This window comes from Phascolarctos cinereus, unplaced genomic scaffold, assembly GCF_003287225.1.
Source record: "Phascolarctos cinereus isolate Bilbo 61053 unplaced genomic scaffold, phaCin_HiC Scaffold_726;HRSCAF=1367, whole genome shotgun sequence".
Lineage (NCBI taxonomy): Eukaryota > Metazoa > Chordata > Mammalia > Diprotodontia > Phascolarctidae > Phascolarctos > Phascolarctos cinereus.
Window position 1 is genome coordinate 13298970 of NW_027556098.1, and position 21530 is coordinate 13320499.

General features: G+C 39.0%; 2 long non-coding RNA genes across 2 annotated transcripts in view; one reads left to right on the top strand and one right to left on the bottom strand.

Moving 5' to 3' along the window:
- Positions 1 to 2063: 2063 nt before the first annotated feature.
- LOC110221513 (uncharacterized) lies at positions 2064 to 5539 on the bottom strand. The gene is made up of 4 exons (XR_002328152.2): positions 5473 to 5539; positions 4072 to 4159; positions 3906 to 3984; positions 2064 to 2679 (listed from the first exon to the last, which is right to left on the bottom strand). It is a non-coding gene; the product is annotated as an uncharacterized LOC110221513 (long non-coding RNA).
- Positions 5540 to 9490: 3951 nt separating this feature from the next.
- LOC110221531 (uncharacterized) overlaps positions 9491 to 21530 on the top strand; it is a 28190-nt gene continuing 16150 nt past the window's right edge. Inside the window, exon 1 of the long non-coding RNA XR_002328156.2 lies at positions 9491 to 9803. This is a non-coding gene — a long non-coding RNA (uncharacterized LOC110221531). The remainder of the gene's footprint in view (positions 9804 to 21530) is intronic.

The window sequence follows — 21530 nt, forward strand, 5'->3', positions numbered from 1 at the left end:
GATATACTTGTCGCATGCTTGGGAAGAGCCTCCCACCTTCAACAAAGGATGCTACTGAGCCCTGAGTTGGTGCTTTGAACATGTCAATGGGAAAAAACACTCTATTGTATTATCTGCAGCTGCTCCTGGAATCTTAGGCAGCTCTATTCAGAGAGGGATTTGTTGTTGTCCGAGTTTCCCTCTCCCTCCAAACCCCCCTTCTTCAAGCAGTTAGCTGATCAAAACTTGTTTCACTGAAGTGGACCTAGAGAAGAAAATTCATCCCTTTCCACAGCTATGCTGTGTAATTACAATATATGTGTGATTTAAGGCCTTCTTTGGAGGCTTCCTGGCAATTCCCATTGGCTCAAAATATAGCTGTATGTGTAACCTCAGAGCAGAGTGTGGGCTCGAGACACCTGTGTTCTAGCTACTTGTTGACTTTTGATAACCATTTCATTTCTGTTGAGATTTATAAACTCAGAAACTTTTGTCAGTTATTCTGGAGGTGGATTTAGTTAACGCTTTCCTTGTGAGCCTGACTTAGATGGTAAGAATATAGATAATTTTCACTTATTTAAAAATAAAATTAATCTGATTGTGTATACTAATAGAAAGATCGGTAATGAGGATAATACAATATATTGTATATAGGTATATTTTCTATTTACTTGTGAACATAGACACATCCAATTTTGGGAATAATATATACAACAAAATAGGTCAGAGTTGAGGACAACTTAGGAGGAACTGGCTGGCTTTCTTTCCCATTGTTTCTACAGTAATCAACTGGAAATGGAGACTAGAATTAATCTAACAGGGTATAAATTCTTTGAGTGCAGAGACTGTTTCATTTTAAAAATAATTTGTATTCGCAAGTGTGTAATAGTAACATAGTAGGCACTGAATATGTTTGTCAAACTGAATTAAATAGAATTGAATTTACAATAACAACTTTCAGACTGTTGCAAAATACTATGATACACATCATAGCCTTTGCACTGAGTTTGCTACCAGTGTAGCTCACGCATTCTCTGGTGGTAGAGGAGATAATTGAGTGATTTTATTTAAAAGATGACTTCTGGTAGCCTTGAGTGTGGGGAAGGAAACTTGAATTTCCCACTGCAGCATGAAGACTTAAGGAAAGTAGAGATAGTTATGATGTCAACAAAAGAGTCAAATAGCAGAGTAGGTGGCAATGTCAGAAGGAAGCTAAAAGCAAGATTTACCATGAATAAGTTGTAATTTGAATAACATGCCCATAGGTAATTGAGAGTTGACTGCATATGAGTTTGGGTATATGCCAACACTAGAAGAAAAGGATCGTATATTAAATGGGCTTGGTGTCAAAAGATAGGGGTTCTGCCACTTACCAGCCCTGTGACCTTATGTGAGTCACGTCACATTAACCTTTCTTAGCCTTATCTGTAAATGTCTCTGAGCCTCATCAGTTTTCTCATCTTTTAAGGGATAATAATACCTGCCTTGTCTGTCTCACAGTGTTACTTCTGTGAGGTTCAAATGATATGTGGAAAGCCCTGTGAAAATTACAAAACACAATACAGATATGCAGTATTATGTATCTCAAAGTGTGGTATCTCATTTATAACTTGGTTCATTGTTCATTTGCTCTAGTGCTTCAAAAAGACATTAAAATGTGATGAATGCAGAAGGCAAGCATGCTTTCTTGCCCTCTAAGGAGCACCTGTGTTCTGCAGTTATAGCATTGGAGGAGTTTTATGTTGGTAAATTTCCCAATACAAAAATGAAGAGAGGTAAATCAGCATCAATGAAAGAGAGGTGCTAATTGGACCTATTGAGGTCTTTTACTTATTTACAAGAAGTTGTTTGGGGAGCAGGTGCTGAAAACGCCTTCCTAAATTGCTTCATCTATGGTCGTTCATTAAGGGCTGACTCTGTGCATGGCATTGCACTAAGCAGAGTAAAAACTCACTAATTTACAGTTGGGGGAGTAGGAGTCATTTGAATTAATGAAATTTTTGAATTGTGGCAGAGTGAAATGAACAGACCAGGAGAACAATTTATATAATAACAACATTGTTGAAACAAATATCTTCGAAAAACTTTTTTTTAGATTTTATGGAGAGACAATAAATGCTTGTTAATTGAAAAAATTTAAAATAAAATTCTAAAAAGAAATGTGGCTTTGTAAAATTGTGTTATAGTTTGAAAATATGAAGCAAATGAACCAGCTCCATTAAGCCACATGTAAGATACTGTTTCATTATTTTTTGACTTGTGCGCCCCATGTAGGTAGAGATTGTGTTTTCTTCTTTGTATCTTCCACAGGGAAAAATCATGGGATCATTGATTTAGAGATAGAAGAGGACTTAGGTGCCATCTAATTTAACTCCTCTACCTCCCACTTTTTTTTAATTGATAAAGAAATTAAGTCCTAGAAAGGTTGTGATATGTCTAACATCATACAGGTTGTAAGTAGGCGTTGCATAGGTGTTTATGGAGAAAGTCTTTGTTGATCTCGATGGCCTTCAAGTCCACTTCCAGCTCTAGTTTGGTTGGAAAAGGTACTTCTTGCAGTAACTCAGCCCAGACTAACAGAGCATCTCCAAGGAGAGGTACTTAGAGGCTGTGCTGTCCCTCCTTCCCATCCAGAACCCTTCAGTCTACTCATGAAGGATAAGGAGCAAGTGAGTTTTGTCTGGTATTAGGAGGAACACCCTTCATTGAAAAAAAAAAAGAAACCATGAAAACATCCTGGTGTAGTGGGAAATAACACCCTTGATAGGGGTGGAGGGAGGAAATTGTTGTTGTTGTTGGCCTTTTGTTTTTGAAGAGGACCGATGACAACATGGGTGATATCTTGAATTGGGCATCAGTTGGATTTAAGTGAGACAGAACTGCATAGTCATCAGCCTCTCTCATTCTTTTCCAGAGTCACTGAAGTCCAGTGGCAAGACAAAAGTCAGGACAACTGGTTATGTCTATAACCTTGGCATCTTCCATGTCTGACCAAGCTCGAGGCACACCCCAATGGCTGCTTCAGCTATGTTCATGGCTATCATGTATACTATCATGTGCCAGGTACTTTGCTAAGCACTTAACAGATTAATTTTTGGGAGTCAGAAGACTTGGATTGGGAGCTCTGCCGCTTGTTATCCCTGTGACTTAGTTTCCTCTTCTGTAAAATGAAGGAGCTAGGCCAGATAACTTCTGAGGTGCCTTCCACTTTTAGACTCTACAACTAGCTCACTAAGATGGCCTAGAAGTGTTAAGTCTAGAGGGCTACAGAAGTGGAGAGCTATGATGACCCAAAAATCATTAGTTCAGTATTTGAGGCCAAATACAAGTACTCAAATACTTGTAGATTTCAACTGAATACAGTGTAACAAAAAGTGACAAAATGACTAGCAGTGCAGTGAAGTGGAAAGAATTGAGCATGCAGAGCCCGACATCCTTTGGTTAAATACCAATTTTGCCATTTATTAACTGGGTAACTTTGAGCAAGTCATTTAACTTTTATGGTCCTCAGTTTCCTCATTTGTAAAATGGATTAAATTATGGGTTCTTAACTTTTTTGTTTGTGTCATGGGCTTTGTTAGTCTAGTGAAGCCTATGGATGCCTTCTCAGACTAATGTTTAAATTTATAAAAGATCCTTCAGATTACAAAGCAAGCCAAGAGTTTATGACAATAAATATCTATTTTTTTTTCCATCCAGGTTCACAAAAACCCTGAAGTCTATTCATAGAACCCTTAGGCATTCCCGGACCCCAAGTTAAGAACCGCTATACTAAATTGTCACTATGGTCATTAAATCCATGATCCTATATGAATATTTGGTGGCTGGCACAGTAGAATGCCAGGCTTGGAGTCAGGAAGACTCATCTTCCTGAGTTCAAATCCAGCCTAAGATACTAGCTGTATGACCCTGGGCAAGTCACTTACCCCTGTTTGCCTCAGTTTCTTCTAAAGTGAGCTGGAGAAGGAAATGACAAACCATTCCAGTATCTTGGCCAAGAAAACCCTGAAAAGCGTCGTGAAGAGTCGGACATGACTGAAAAATGACTAAACAGCAACAACACCAACAATAATAACAACATATGAGCATTACCTTCAGGGATCCATGATTTCACATGTATTTTTTCAATTGCTAAAGATTTCACCTCCTCTATGGCTTTGTTGATGGCCTTCGTGAATTTCTGTGGTTGGAAAAATTCATCACCTGCTGGTTAAATTCTAGTGATAAGCCTTTATGAATTTAGCCAGGCCCGTCCTTGGATGACAGAGCTGCAGTATATTAGTAGACCCATATTTGAATACTTTCCAATTTGGATAGGGTCTGCCAGGGCTTATTCTCTGCTGGCATAGACTTTAAGAACTCAAAGGTCACTACCTTGTAATAATAAGACCTGAAAATAGGATTTTAGTAGAGGGTACTAGTGAATGGAGCAAGCTAATTTTAAGAGAGCGTTTTTATCATTTGTATCTATTTATTTGCCTATCTATCCATCTACGTTGGTCCCTTTTGCTAGTTTTTCAGACCCTGCATAATCAGGCTCCGCCCTTGCTTTCCATGATTCCCTGACATAACCTCCCTAACCTATATGTTAGCTGATCCTGAAGCAAGAAAGGAATTTCAATGGAGAGAAACAAGCGAGAGTTGGCGATCTGTTCTGGGCATGTGGGATGGTGTGTACACAAAGAAGGGTGAGGACAGGATAAGGAACTGAGATTAGTATGATTTAGTTGGAGCACAGAATATATATAAGGGAGTAATAGGAGATAAGGCTGAAAAAAGTAGTCTGGAACCAGATGGTAAGGCCTCGAATGCCAATGTCAGGAGTTCAGTAGGCAGGAAGGATCCATTAAAAGTTGCAAAAGAGTGATGAGTGTGTGAGGAAGGTTCATTAGATATTGATATGAAGGATCGATTGGAAAAAGAATCTATCTACTATGCCACTTAGGTGACCCATATTAACATTATCCATGTTCTATTTTAGCTTTACTTCCTTTGTTAAATATTTCCTAATTACATTTTAATCTCCTCAGACTGCACTGGGAGTGTTGCTGGCAGGATTGCCACTTGTGGATATGTGTTTGACACCTCTGGTTCAGGAGTATATATAACATATGTTGGCTCACCCTTGGAGGGGTGAGGAGTAAGGAAAATAGGAATAGTTATTCCTATTGCCACTGCCTCTTCCCATCAGGGGAAAAGTCATGAAGGTATTCATACAACCCTACAGAGATGCCTTTTTAATACAATCTCTCTTTTCCTGTTTTTTGCTGTCTGGGTAGACCGGATACAGGAGAATTAGAAAGAAGAGTTTGAAGTATCTTTAGCTGATCCAGAATAGGCAGACTAAGTCTTTTCTCCAGTTAGGTCTATCATCCTAAATAAAGTCTATAGATCACTTACTGCTAAACAATTTTTGAAGTCCTCTCTATGTGCCAAGAACTATGCTAGAGATACAAAACAAGAAATGAAAGTTTTTGCTGTCAAGGAGCCTACCTTGAGGGTTTTCAGGCTACCATTTTGGACTGAGGTCTTGGAGCAATGGACAAGCTTAAGAGAGTCTGACTCCAAAACTCATAGTAACGAAGATTTGTCATCAAGTTAATGGGTAATACCAACCATCCTCAGAACGATAGCAGTTAAAGATTAATCACAGTACAAAAAATTGTGCTTGGGTGTTTATTTCATTAACAAGCTTGTTCTGTATATGTGCTCCTAAAATTTATTGTGTGGTATTTCATTTAGGTTCAGTTGTCTTAATACAGATTTATAGTTATGGTAGAAAAAAAATCATTACGGAGAAAAGTTCTTTCATTTTTCTCTCAATTGAGAGAATTGTATTACTAAACCATGGGAGCATACTTTAATTACATTATCGAGGTGAGAAGTCGATTCTGCAAATTTGACTCCATAAAATGATGCTACTAATATCACAAAAATTAGTTAAAATGAAACCAACAACCAGAAAACCTCCCCCCCAACACATACATTTATATGTGCCCTCAAGAATGCACAGTTCAAAGACTAATGTGGACACAGAAGCTTTATAAAACTTTATAGATTCTTTTAAAAAAAGTTTTATTGTAATTTATGGAATAAAACAAGCGTTTCCCTAACACAGTTTAATAAAAAAAGATGATTGCACATGAAACTGCAAATCTGTTATATACAACTTGCTATTCCTTTAAAATATGTAATAGTTATCATGCAAATTTTTTCTTTTTTTTCCCTCCCCTTTCCCTAAGATGGCTACTATTAGACACAAATATGCATGTGTGTATGTGTGTGTATATATATACACACTCATTCCAATAGATTATTGATGAGAACTGTACAAATTGCCATTTGACAAGATGGAATTGTTAACAATAGATAATACTTTATAAAATGGTCTAGTGGAAAGAAGAATTCTAAGGTTCCCTCCAGTTCAAGTTCTGGCACTGACTCTCTCTGTGGTGAGGTGGCCTGGCATAGTGGAATTTGTGCTTGCTATATTTAGAGTCAGGGGACCCGGGTTCACATCCCAGAGATGTTATTTGCTACCTGCCTTACTAAGGGCAAGTCACTTAACCTCCAGGGGTCTCATTTTCTCATCTGTAATATGAGAGCATTGGATTGGATGGCCTTCAACTGTCCTTCCCACTCAAAATTTATGATCCTCCGATCTATCTTTAAAGTCCTTTCTAGCTCTAATGTTTTGTGATTCTATGAATGTTCTTTTTTCTCCCTATCAAATAATTTTTCATATGTTAATTATTTGCCTCTGTCCTCTTTGTTTGGGTTGCAAAGGACAATTGGAAAAAACCTCAGGATTAATAATTAAAAACTGTTAATGTATCCTGTTGAAAATCCACCTCACAGAATTCATGCAAGACAGTGATAATTGTTCAAAGCCAGTGATAACTCAGTCTTGGAATTGTGCTCATTGTCAGCAAGGGGTTTAGGGCTCTGCTCTTCAGATTGCTCAGTCACTATAACTCAGGATAGTGAAAAGGAGCATTCCTAAGAAGTATCCCTAAGTACATTTAAAGATTAACCAGAGATACGAAAAAATTGTGCTTGTGTGTTTATAATATAGTTATGGTAGAAAAAAATTAATTGTGGAGAAAAGCTCCTTCATTTTTCTCTCAGTTGAGAGAATTCTATTACCAAACCATGGGAGCATACTCAGATGACATCATTAATATAGAGTTTAGACCTTTGTGGTATAAGTTGCAGTTATAGTACAGAAATGTTAACATTTCTATCTTTCACTATTATGGAGTAATAGAGCTGACAGGAGAAAAGAGCAATTTGTGGTATCTTTTTGAGACTCTTTAACGTTGGCCTGGAGGCAGGAAGACCAGAGTTCAAATCCGGCCTCTGACACTTACTAGCTGTGTGACCCTGGGCAAGTCACTTTACCCTATTTGCCTCAGTTTCCTCATTTCGAAAATGAGCTGGAGAAGGAAATGGCAAACCACTCTAGTATCTTTGCCAAGAAAACCCCCAAGAGTCAGACACACCTGAAAAGACTGAACAACAACAACAACTAATATTAGATTTATTTTCTATGGGCAGGAATTTTCATCATATACTTAGTTTCATATAAGCTACTAATTTGGTGGGATTTTTTCTCCTTTTCAGTATTTTTTAGATTTCTTTACTTTTTTCCTGGGAAAGCTCCAAGACTAGTCTAAAGATACTGAATTAACATCTGAGCTTGTCCCCCCCTGCTCCAAGTCAAACCAACTTCCACATGACCTGTTGCCTCCTGCCCTCAGGCCTTTCCACATGCCTTTCTCTGGTGTCTGGAATGCAGTGCTCCTCTGCCAAACCATGTTCCTTCCGTCCTTCAAAACACTGCTCAAGCAAGACACCTCTCGCATGAAATCCTCCCAGACTCTCCCCATCTGACCCCACTAGCCACTTGAATCACTCCACAACCCTCACTCCAGAGATAGACAGGCACATTCAGATGTGTGTCTGCACAAGTAGACTTCTGTTTGCAGATGCACGTCCTCCTATGTACTTCATTTGCATTTGTTTTGGTTTGGTCTTGTTGGTTGAAATTGTGATTTCACTGGCATAAGGGAAGAAACCCCCTTTCCCAATACAGATTGGCTCTGGGGCACTTGGAGGTTAAGTGACTTGGTTACGCACTCAGTAGGTGTCAGAAGGCAGACTTGAACCCAGGTTTTTCCAACACTGAAGCACGCTCTTCATCTCTCAGGGAAAATGCTAGCAAATAATAATTTGCAGGAAGCAAGGGACTTTTTTTCCTTATGTGATTTCCCCACCTTCCCCCCTCCCCCCACCAGCTATTCTGGCTCCCCATTTTTATTATAAGGTCCTTGAAGTCAGGACTGTGTCTCTTGCATCCACAGTATATGTTATTATTCACTGCACTGCACAGTTGCTCAATCCTTGTTGACTGGCTGACTGACAATTATTATGCTGCCAGGCTGCACAAAAAAGGGGGCTTTTTGAAGGGACTGAAACAAGCTGATGGGCCAGAGAGTAAGTGGTTTATCCAGAGAGCTTGGCTGGTTTGTGTTCCGTGAACTGCACTGTGGTAACTCCCCAAATTATTTTATTGAGTAGCTCTACCATGGGACAGACAGCGAAGTCTCTGGGGTTTAATACTTTAACATGGGCCATTCATCAAGGCAGCCAGACACACTTGGTATATCTTTTGAAGAACCTCTGTTATTGTTCTATGAAAAAGTTTCATTTCAGGCTGACCTTCTAGAACCTAACAGGGAAAAAAAAAAGCATCATCTTTTATAGGACTGGCTAATTGCTTCTTTGCACGAAGGAAATCGATGATATTTTAAGAAGTAAACTGCACTCAAAGAATAGATAGTATAGCATTAACTTTTGTCGAAGTTGCCACAGCAACATGAATTTGATTCCTCCCCTCCCCCTTCCTCCCAGCCTTCCCTAAATCTGCTTCAACAAATCGTCCTGGAAAAATACTGAGCCGGTAAATGGTATCTTTTGCTCAGTCAGAATGCTATTATCTTTGGATAGTGAACAGTGTAAATGCAGCCCCCAAAATGAGATGCAAAGAACATTGCTTTTAAGAAATAATGTCACAGAGAGGAGGAAAATGATCAGTCAAAATGGAGCTTTGCTTCTACCCAAACAGAGTGTTTTGAAACCAAAAATAAAACCCTCTTTTATTATGCAGCGAGAAATGAAACAAGAGTCCTGGCTGGTACAGCCATGGAGGCTGCCAGGGGCCATGGTACACACAGCCAAGTATTGTTGAGAGCCATGCTCATTTCTTGGTGCCTTTGGCTTCAGCTTAAAAAACACAGGAGGGAAACTGATCATCTGTTGCTGCTTCCCTGTACCAGACTATTTGCTGAGGTTATACTTCTCATCAAGCAAGACTATTTTGGGAGAAGGCAAAACAGGTCAAATGGAACGGCAAACACAGCAGGGTCCGGCAGCCACGGAGCAGTCAATAAGTTATCCTATCCAAAAAAAGAGGTGGGAAAATGATCAGAATCATGGCTCCAGTGGCTTCTCAAGACTCTGGACTCGGAGTGGGGGGGAGGGGCACGCTTTTTATCGTTCTCCCATCTTGTAGCCTCCTCCCTAGCTTTGCCGGGGAATCCTGGATAGAGAACTAGGCTCAGAGTCAGGAAGACAGTGGTTTGAGTCTTTCTTCTGACCTTATTAGTTGTCTGGTGCTGAGTTAACATCTCAGAGCTTCTACTTCTTCATCTGTAAAAATGGGGATGAATAATTTAGCAGTTGCAGTGGAAGAGAGAGAGAGCCAGTCAGGAAGATCTGAGTTCCAGACCTATCCTTAAAACAAAGTGGCTGTGTGACTCAGGGTAAGTCATTTCACTTCTTGGCTTTTGAGCATTTCAGTGCCCAAGGCAACTCTTGAAGATAACGTGGTTGTTCAAGGTTTGCACTGTTTATGTGAATTTCCTCCTCAGGAGTTCCCTATATCAGTGAAATCACAGGTACAATTTAGCCTTCCCTCCAAACCCCTCCCTCCACACACGCAGCTGGGATAGTATATAAACCCTATCTCAGAGGCTCGCTGTGATGAATGCATTCTGTAAACCTAATTTGTAAAGTTTTATCTAGGGCCAGGGGTGGGGAGCCTTTAGCCTTGAGGCCACCCCTGGCCTTTGATAGTAGATAGAACCCCATACCTGGAATTCAAATCCAGCCTCAGACACTGTGTGAGCCTGGGCAAGTCACTTTTAACTTCTGTTTTCCTCAGTTTCCTCAACTGTAAAATGGGGATGGTAAAAGTACCTACTCCATAAAGTTGTTGTGAGGATCAAATGAAAAAAAATTTGTAAAGTTTAGTACAGTAGGCACTAAATAAATGCTTATTCCCCCCTCTCCTCCTAACTTCTTTCATGCTTAATCCATCTCATTTAAAACATCTCCAGAAGCAAGAACTTTAAAGTCAATCAACCTCCTCATTTGGGAACTAAGGCCAGGGGAGGCCTAATAATTTGACCAAATAGTGTAAGTTCACTTTTAATAACACAGATCTTCTGATTTCAGGTCTACTTCTCTTCCATGCTAGTGAAGGAGAGAGCTCATATATGCCCTTCCTCTGTCATTCACTCCAATATTTTGCTCCCTTCCTCAGTCAGGGAAGTCTTCATTAGCAAATCCTTTTTTTCTACAACAAAAGCCTGTTTCCTTTTGTGCTATTTTATAATAACCAGGCACAGAGACTTGATCAAAACTTACTGTAGATGTATCTTTTGAACGGCAGGTGCTTCTCACTGATATTAATGCATGGTATGTGGGAGCCTTGAAAAAATGTTTAAATTAAATGATTCATTTGTCCCAATTCTCAGTCCATAAAATGTATTTTTTCTTTTAAAATTCAATATATAATATTGAATTGCATATATAATAGCATTTTGTATATATAATATTTTATTGTATATGCAATATCCAGTATCTTTAAAATTTTCATTATACAAAGAAAGAGGATTATATAAGAAATTATGAATTGTTAATGTAGTTTCTTTAAAAAAGAAGTATATATGTATTAAATTTAATTAGGTAGTAACAAAATTGTTCTTTTCCATCTATGCTTTTGAGGTTCTTTTTCTGTGCATTAAAAATGTTTTATTGATTTTCCTTTGTATATATATATGATGTACGTGTGTGTGTGTGTGTGTGTGTGTGTGTGTGTGTGTGTGTGTGTGTGTGTGTGTGTGTAGCATATCTATCACTACCCATAGTACACAGCCCAGTTTTGGAGTCAGGAATCCCCAGCAAGCCCTGACTCTAACACATAATTAAACTATATGGCCCTGTGGAAATAACTGAACCTCTAAGTGTCGCAGGTAATTCTTTAAGACTATAACTTTCAGGATGATTGTTGTTCTGTGTTGGTAAAAGCCATTTTCCCACATAGAATTCTCTTTTCCAATGAAATCACAGGTATGGACCAAAAAAAAAAAAAGCCTGCATGCCAATCATGATAAATGAAGGGCCAGTCCTCTGGGTCATAATTTCAGGTCTTATCGCAACTATCACTTTTCCTCATTTCTGGATTTAAATATATGAACTGTGATTTCATCAGTGCAGGGAGACTTCTATGGAAATTCCTTTCCTCAATGCAATATATCTACAACTTGAAGCTTAGTCTGAGGCACTGAGAGGGACTTGTCCAAGGTCACACAGCCAGTCTATGTCAGAAACAAGACCAGAATCCAGTTCATCCTGATGCTGTAACCAACCCTCTAGCAATTAAACCATTACAATTCTTGTGTGTATATTTAGAGATCTGAATTATATTTTTTTCAATATTTTTCAGTTGGAGAATAGGAGAGATAGGAACATGTATACATACATAATACACGTTTCAATATATGGAGGATATTTCAGTTCTTTGGTGTGGGTAATCCTTTTAACAATCACTCTATGCCTTAGAAGACAGATTTCTTCAGTTGCTGGGGAATCCCTATCCCCTGGTCTCTACTCTCACTCCCCCCAAAACACCTGGTGGTCCACTTTTTGGTGGCATGTCTTTTTGAACTTATTAAGACATATTTTATTCAGCAGAGACACAGCCTATACTTTCTAGTTCAGCAGACAATGCCATAGTTTATATTTTCTGTCATGGCCTTTAAAAACCCAGGGATACTGTCATACCATGATGAGGCATTGGAGTAAAACTTTAGTGTGATGTGTAAACACCCATAAGTGTGCATCAGTATATATGTGTACACACACATGCATACACGTATCCATCCATTTTTGGCTTTGACTTTCACGTACTTGGTCTACTGGGGATAGATTAATCTTCATGCCTACCTTACCAGCTCTAGCTTTTACCGCCATCTGCTGGGGCCCCTTAGATACACCTGCTCAGGCCTTGGGCACACTCAGCCACCAGTCAATGGCCATTAACAGCCTATCCCGGCTGTTTGCGTATCTTTTTAGCTGTTTGCGTATCTTTTTAGCTGTTTGCTTTTGTCCTTCACTGAAAGAATACCCTCATGTAAGGTGGGGCTTCATCTTGGACTAGAGGCCTTGTCTTTCCTGACTTGAGCTTTGTAAATCACCAGTTGGAGCTTTGTGAATAGCAAGTCATGTTTAATATTGCCACCCAAAGTCCAAACTGAATTGAGGAGAGTCAATACCATAGCTCTCAAGACCATTCTACATTTTTTTTTTGCCTTCTCTAGATTGTTAGAAAATGAATGGCAATGTTCTCATCTGTGTTCGAACATGCTCTATCAATAAGCAAATACAGCAATAGCAAACGTCACGTCTTTTGGTTTTTCTAAATCTATTCCTTTATGGGCTTCTAAAGGAAAATTCATCAAACTCTTTACTTCCCTTCAGGTACTCTGAGATTCAGAGACACTGGTCTCCTTGCTGTTCCTCACTACAAGACACTCCATCTCTGGACTCCAGGAATTTTCATAGTGGCCTCCCTCAGCTGGGCCCCACCTCCTACTCCCCAGATCTGGAAATTTCTCTCCTCAAATCCACCCCCTGCCTCCTCTGGCTTCCTTCAGGTCCCACCTAAAATTCTACACGAAGTCCTTCCTGATCCTACTTAATGCCAGTGCCTTCTCTCTAAGCTAATCTCCAATTTATCCTGCATATATCTTGTTTGTACAGAGTTGTTGGCAGGTAATCTCCCCCATTAGACTGTGATAACTTTGAGAACAAGGCTTGTTTGTTTCTTTGTTTGTTTTTGCTTGTTTTGATTGCTGGCCTTTCTTTGACTTATGACCGTGTCTAGCTCATAGTAGATGCTTTAATAAATGCTTATTGACTAGAATGATAAGACTCAGAGCTGGGTGGGACCTTGGAGAGAGCATACATTATGCTGTATTTTATAAGGAAGAAAACTTAAGTAGTAGCATGGTTCAGTGAGGAGAATAATGGATGTTAGAGTGAGGAAGGCTTGGCTCATATCCCACCTCTGACAATTATTAGCTGTGTGACTATGGGCAAAACCTCATTTAACCTCTCTGAATTTCTGTTAAAAAATGTGAATTTATCTACAGCATGGGGTTATCATTTGGTTCAAATGTGATCATAAATTCGAAGCCGTTCTCAGACTTTTAAAAAGGTATATAAATGTCAATTACTATCTAGTGACTTGCCCAAGGTCATGTGGGTAGATTAGCATTTGATTCTCTTGTAATATGATGCAAATATATCTTTAAGAACTTAAAAAAATTAGTAAAACCAGAAGGCTCATGATTAGGGTCCATTTTTTGCTAATAATTGCTTTGGATTGTCAGCAATTTTGATTTGAGGAAATGCAGTTTAGAAAAACCAAGGATTGGTATGTAGACTAAACTTCTTCCCATAATGAACTCCTAATGTAGACGATAAAGATAACATTATCATCATCATAACAACTGCAATAACTCACATTTCTATAGAACTTTTTAAGGTTTGCAAAGCACTTTCCTCACAAGTATATAAAAGAAAGAATGGAAGAATCACTCCACACACAGCAGGGTACCTCTCAACACTTCCTAAATAGCCTGAGAACTAACAGCTGTTTCCCCTTTGCTGATTTTCTCAGAATCAATCATCTGGAGTTGTCTTTATGACCATATCAAGTTGTCAGGTAAAGTTCACTTTCTTTCACTTGGCACTGTTAAGATAATTGTGGGCAAGTCACCCAGTCTCCCAGGTCTTAGTTTTTTCCTCTGGAAAATAAGAAAAGGTTAGACTAAATGATCTCTAAATTCTCTTTAAGCTCAAAAGCCCTGGGATTGTTATGGGTTCCATCCACCTCCCCCCATTTTTTTCTTTGAACACAGCTGATCTTGATTTTGTTGAATTTTCTTTCCCTAGTCTCCTAAGTAAACTACCTGATTGCCTCATTTTGATGATTGAGTACCAGACTCCCCTGCCCCCCCCTTCCCCTGTCTGATTATAGAAACTAGAGGGAAAGTAATTCTGAAACTTTCTATCTCTACTTTGAGCCAACTCACCTCTTTCCAGGGTCTGTACTGGTTATTCCTTGACTCGGCCATCTCTGATTCAGCACTAATCTAGAATTCATCTGGTTGAGACTCCCCCTCTAAAATGAAAGGCGTTCCAGATTAGGCAAAAAGAGTTGGAGGCCCAGATCATTGACTCATACATAGCTTTTAGGTAAGTGATCCTTTTCTATAAATTGTTTTACTTAAAAATAATTTTATTGAAATTTTTTGTTTTTACATTATGCTCATTTCCAAACACAGGTCCTTTTCTCTCCCTGTAGTGTCATAGCAAGTAACAAAGTATGAAAAAGAGGGGAAAAAAAGTACTTTAGCAAAACTAACCAATACAATGATTGAGTCTGACAGTATCTATCATGTTCCCCACACATTGTGAGGGAGGTGCATCTTTTCCTCTCTTCTTTGAGGCCAAGGGTGAACATTACAGTCACATAGCATTCAGCTTGTTTTTGTCCTTTCCGTTTAGATTGCTGTGGTCATTGCGGAGATCAGTTTCCTGGTTTTGAGTACTTCACTTTGCATCAGGTCCTCTAAGTCTTTTTGTGCTTCTCTGTATTTGTCACATTCACTGTTCACACATAGCAATGATATTCCATTGCATCCCTGTGCCCCATTTTGTTTAGCCATTCCCCAACTGATGCCTTATTTCTAACTAGGGAGAACTAGGGAGCTGATATGATTTGCCCAAAGTCATGAGTGAAGATGTTCTTCCCATTCCACCACATATGCCCTTTCAGATCTTTTCTTTCTGAGTGGTTTCTCTGAGCCATTGACCTCTATTAAGTAAATCCTGCCTTCCATGTGGCAGTGACCTGCTAGGCTTTTAATAGACTCTTCGTAGAGAGGATCTGGCTAAGGAACAACTGGGAATCACAATTACTTTTACATCAGCATGAGAGAAGGTGGGGCCATTCATATCACTTGCTCCCTGCTTAGGATGGGGCTCCAAGACACTTGTGCAAATCTGAAAAGGGAGTCCTCGTGTGGCATATTCTGTTTTGAAAGCAGAGATCCTGGGTAGGCAGGGAAGCTTTCAGAAAGGAAGCTCTCGGCTTTGTGAATAGGCTGATGTCATGACCCAGACAGGGGAGACGTATGAACATTCAGTACTCCTCTATGAGGCATTTACTGTACCAGGGAACTCTGCTACATGCTGGGGGACAAAAAGATAAAAAGTAAACAACCCCTACCCTTGAGGAGCTTACAAGACACTATGTCTGGCAGCCCAGCCAACAGAGAAATTGGTTGCTGTACAAATTGGGGGATGGGGAAGGATAGGTTATTTAAAAAATATTGTGGGCCACATTTACATCTCACTTGTCTTTTTCCTGTCCACACCTCTGGTCATTAGAGCCCCTTTTGGGGGAAAAACCCCACCTTTGGACACAGTAACTTAAGCACTTGTTGACTGATCACAAATCCTCAGGAACATTTTGCAGCAGCCCACTTTGCTGAGGAATTTCCTCTGTGCGCATAACATCTAAGTATGACTTCTCAAAAAATGTAAATCTGGCCCTGCACAGAAGCCAACAGTGAAATATATCCTCGGGTATGGCCGCAGATTCAGAACTCAGTCATTTGTTTCACATTTGCAAGAAATGTGGAAATTAGTTCCCATTGCTCTTTTTCCTAGTTATAGAAGCATAAATCACGACATGATTTGTGACGGTTTTGATGGTAACAGATTTCACCAAGTACACAAATTCTCTCTTTGGAGATTACACTGCTAGTAAATTAGTCATAAGGATTTATATTAGATGATAAAAGAGCACTTTGCTTTTCTCAACCCTTCATGTTATTAGCGGCAGAATAAAGCTCCAGTCTCTCTAATCTGATGGGTTTACAGACTTTAATCTTCTCTGTCAGTGTCACATGCTTCTGTTATTTCAAAGACTGCATTCTGTACACTTTCTTTGTGCTGGATCTTTTCTGAGCACAATTTGCTTAATTGTCACCACTATTTAAACTGTGGCTATGGGTATAGGAGACCAAAACATCTAGTCAATACACTAGACAAAAATAAAATGAACCATTTTTTTTTCTTTTTGGATTGGGGAAAGGAGGAAGGAATATTTGATAGACTACAAAACTTGATTGATTCAAATGATCAGTTTTCAGCTAGATATTTGTAGTCAAGTAGACACAACAGTCTATGCAATTATTAGGAGCAGCCAAATCTTGAGGAACTGATATTCTCAGAGAAAAATAAATTAGATCGTTTTTGTCAATCCTGTGTTCAGCAAAAGTTCATTGTTATGTTGAGACTGTGAATGAAAATTCCTATAATCTTTTCCAATCTGTGATCTCATTTGTATGGATACTTTGGTCCACTGGTATGCTTTTCCATAGATTTCTTAGAGAAGTTCTTTCTAACTCACTGGATGGATGCCCTTCTGTGGTTCTTTTAAATATTTTTAGAATCTTGGTTTTGTGTATGGGCTATCCATTTGCTCTCCTTTGCCCTTACTGCGTGACTGATCTGTCTCCTTTTCTAGGTGTACATGTCTTTGCTGATGGTTTTGTATGACACTTCTTTCACACAAGTCATCATGGGTAATATGCTACAACCTACATAGATACTCTTGTGTTTCTACATTGCTTTAAGAGAGATAGTGTTTGGAGTGTGAGAGGTGAATAATCCTACTTTATTCTGCTTAGGTAGAATCACAGGTAAAATATTGCACTCTTCATTTTCCAATAGGCTGAAAAAGCCTTAAGTGTTTTGCCCAGGCTCATAAAGATACTAAGTATTTGAGGCAGGATCTGAATTTAGGTCTTCCTAACCCCAGGTACAGAACTCTTATCCACTGCATCACTTAGTTCGGCACTTATGGTAAAAAAAATAAAACCAGGAAGTTCTGCATTCAGATCCTACCTTAGGGTCCAGTACTCTGTCTCCACGGGGGCACCTAGCTGCTTGATATAACATCATTAAGACAATGCTGCTATTTTTAAAAATGGGCTTTTGAAGGAGGGAGTCGCTTGGGATTGTTGAAAGCTCTGTGTAATTTCCTTATGCAAGTGAACTAAACCTTTTTCAAATCAACTCTGAATCTAGCACCTCTTCTACCATCAATGGTTGTCCAATATAGATTTATTGATGGACTAACTCAATGGGCTGCCTTTCCAGTGGCAATTTATAGTTCAGTTCAGTTCACTAAGCATTTATTAGGTCCCCACTACAGTCTTTTCTAGGTACTATGCTGGATACTAGGGATATAAATGCAAAAACATTTTTTCCCCTGATTTTATCAGACATTTACCCTTCTGCAGTTTCTGCCTACTATAATGTACTTGGGGACAAAGCTGAGCGAATCTAATTCCTCTTCCCTATGATAGCCTTTCAGACTATATATGATGTGGTTAAAAAACGAAACAAAACAAACAAAACAAAACCAAACCTCACTGGCTCTGAAGTCCGAAGACTTGGGTTCAAGAACCAGCTCTACTTCTGTGCCTTTTCCTTTTCATGGAGTTGGACTTCTAATTTCTCTTCTAGCCTGAGATCCAAGTACAATCCTACAGACTTCCAGTCCAGCCCTCTTTCCACTAAATCCAGGGAGCCAGCTCAAGCCAGCTCTTAGCATCTGGTTGTACAATTTTCAGCGTGAGCATTTGCACTTCAAAAATTGGCAAATTATACAAATTAGGGCTTAACTTTTTTTGTTCTGTTGATGGTCTGGTCTTAAGAAAGTGACAAAGAGAATGTTAATAATTCAATAATAATTGATTAATTCAATTATAATTCAATATATTCAACTCAATATAATTCAATAGTAAACTTAAAAGTATATCAGTACATACATTCCCCTCCTCCCCTCACTGAGGTGGTTGTTAAACATTTAGCAGAAGGGGCAGCTAGGTGGTGCAATGGATAGAGCACTGGCCCTGAAGTCAGGAGTACCTGAGTTCAAATCCAGCCTCAGACCAAAAACACTTGACACTTACTAACTGTATGACCCTGGGCAAGTCACTTAACCCCAATTGCCTAAAAATTAAAAAAAAATTAAAAATTAAACATTTAGCAGCATACTGCTGACTAGATCAAACAGGGTATTGAATAGTAAGAACTCTGACATTTCATTTTCTTGAGTTTATGTGTCTCTGGCAGAGAAGTTTAATGTATATGAATATGTATTTCACTTAAAATGATATAAGCTATGACAAAATAAACATGAAAGGCTTTAATACAAGTTCTTTTCCCCTAGGGTTTCCTTTCCAGAGTTAGGGATGGCTAATAGACCTGAATAAATTTGTTGGACATAGGTTTTGATATGACCCCTGTTGGATCAAATGCCTTTTAAAACATAAGTTCTTAGTGATATGTGTGTGTGTTTGCCTTTGGCAGCCTGGTGAAACCTATGAACACCTCTTTTCAAAAAAATTTGTTTAAATGCAAAAAATAAAATGTATAGGATTACAAAGGAATATAATTATATTGAAATAGTTATCAAAATATATTTTTAATAAGTTTATGAGCTCCAGATTAAGAGCCTTTGTTTTAGAAGGAAGTTCTTTTGGAAAGGATTCAGGAAAGCTGGAGGAAATAGGTTGCAAAGGTTTCTGCCCCCAAGGTAAGAGAGGATAGCACTAAGGCCTGTCCTGGAGAGAAGAAGAGAATCAGATAAATTATAAACTGTGATCAACTTCAAGTTGGGTTACCTACAGAATTGAAGTAAGTAATTGCCTTTGTGGTATGATTTCAGGAGTAATGGAATAACCCAGCAGCTTAAAAATGAAACAAAACCAAACCTTTCCTACCCTAAAGCCAGATATCTGGAATTCTACTTTTATCTTTGGTTTCTTTTAAAATTCAAATAAGGATAGGAAACATAATAACTTTAAACTGTCAACCATTTATACTGTAATGGGAGCAGATTGTAAGACCCTTTCCAGAGAGCAGGTTTTGGTAGGAGGGAGGGTAAAATAGAGAGTCTGAGGGAACTTGGTGTTTGAGAAAATATCAAGAAATGGTATTTCTTGAGAAAAAGGAGGAAATGATGCAGAAGTACCTAGGATAGTGATTTGAACCAAGCTGGCACTTAATGAGTATTTCTCAAAGGAATGAGTGAAGATTCATTCACTGAGGTGTCACAGTAATGTTGATTAGGTGTTCACCCTGGGGTACCACCTTCTAGGTGAAATAGTCTCATAAGAAGGTCATTTTGTAACTTCCATTAATTATGCCTTCTTTAATAGGCCTTAAGACAGACCATTAATACTGAATTTTGCTCTAAAGTGAGCAGTGTTTTAGTGAATTTCCAGTGTTATTTTCTTAATTCTCAGATTCTGAATTGAGTGAAACTGATAGTCTTACAATGCAGCGTCTGTATATACAAACTTAAGATGAATGCCCCTCAGTCCTCATATTGATTCAACATATGACTACTGCATTGAATTGGATCTGTAAGTTTCTGTTTAAATCAGTCATCCTTCTATGTGATTCTGGGCCTAAATGAACGGGTACTTTCAGTTCATGTCTCTTTTTCTGTTGATCTTGGAGAAGCAGCACGGACCTTGTTTGGCCTGGTCCAGCCACTGAATAGAATGGTGAGTTGTGACTCAGTGGCTACTTGTGGGTCTTTTTCCCCTCAAAGGAAATAGTTATTTGAGGAATTGATCAATTGGAACTTAACGATATTATTTTAAGTCACAGTGCCTGGTGTATAGTAGATGCTTAAGAAATATTTCTTATCAGCAGATATCATTAAAATCATATGAATAATGTCATCTCTCATCTCTATGCTTTATGCTGGCTGTCCCCCATCACTGGAATGCACTACTTCCTCATGTCGTAGAATCTCTAGTTTGTTTCAAAGTTCATTCGAAATGTTACCTCCTGTATGAAGGCTTTCCTCACCATTGGACTTACTAGTGTGCTTGTTTCTCCCTACAGCCGTGTGTTAATTTTGTGTGCATTTATATTTATCTGCACATGTGCATGTTATTCCTCCTACATCCTTTCTCCTCCCAGAATGTAAGGTTCTTGGGGGCAAAGACTGTTTCACTTCTGTCTTGATATTCCCAACACTTAGCACAGTGCCTGGCACATAGTAGTTGCTTGCTGATGGTTTTGAAAGTGAGCATCAGGAAAAGAGAAAATTCCGTTCCATACTCAAGGAGCCGGTGTTCTCCAGTAAATCCTTGACTACCATTTTGTTTCCCAAATCACTATGGAAATCACATTTTTAGAGTTTATTTAGAATGTTGCAAGGTCTCCTTAACTGACAATTGTTAGATAGCTGGAGTTATACATGCCCAGGGCTACCGCTGCTAATCTTCTAATGACAGTATGTTCCCAGGCTAACCTCACAGACCTCATCATCAATTACTCCTACACTAGTTTTTCTGTGTGCAAGGGTGCTGAACCTTTTTTTGTGTGACATGGAATCCTTTCTCTGAATAATATTTTAAATATACAGAATAAAATGCATAGAATTACAAAAGGAAGCCAGTTATATTCATCAAAATATCAGAACAACAAGATCAGGGACCCTAGATTATGGACTCTGGTAGAGGAACCCAGGGAGCCAAGCTTTGAGTCCTAACTGAGACAAACATTGTGAATACCCCATATATGCCAGGATGCCCTTCCCCAGGGAAATACTTCGACATTGCAGTTGCTATGGTTCTTGGCCTCTTGTTTTGTGAAATTGTGAATCACTGCCTGTCTTTGTGAGTCCCAAAGCGGTGACAACTGTGAAGGGACTTTTTCCTTTATCAGCCTGCCTCTCCTTCCAACTCCGCAGGGTCCCAGGCTTCTCACAAGATTTATTAGGAAAGCAGCCTGAGATTCTTGTGTGAAGCATGAGATGTACTCTGTAGCTAGATTGAGTTAATGAAAAGAGCTAGAATACCAAGTTTTAGTATTACCAGAAGGTAGAAAGGAGTAAGGAATTCCTTTGGGCCTCATTTTCCTCATGTGTATCTCTTCCCTGCTGCTGCTTACAAACATGTTCAGATATCCCACGTCTTAAAAACTCTCCTTGAACCTGCCAACTTGTCAAACTGTCTCTGTATCTCTCCTCTCTTTCATGGTCAAATGGAGGGGAGCTGTCAACATACACTCAGTTGCCTCCACTTTCTCACCTCCTACTC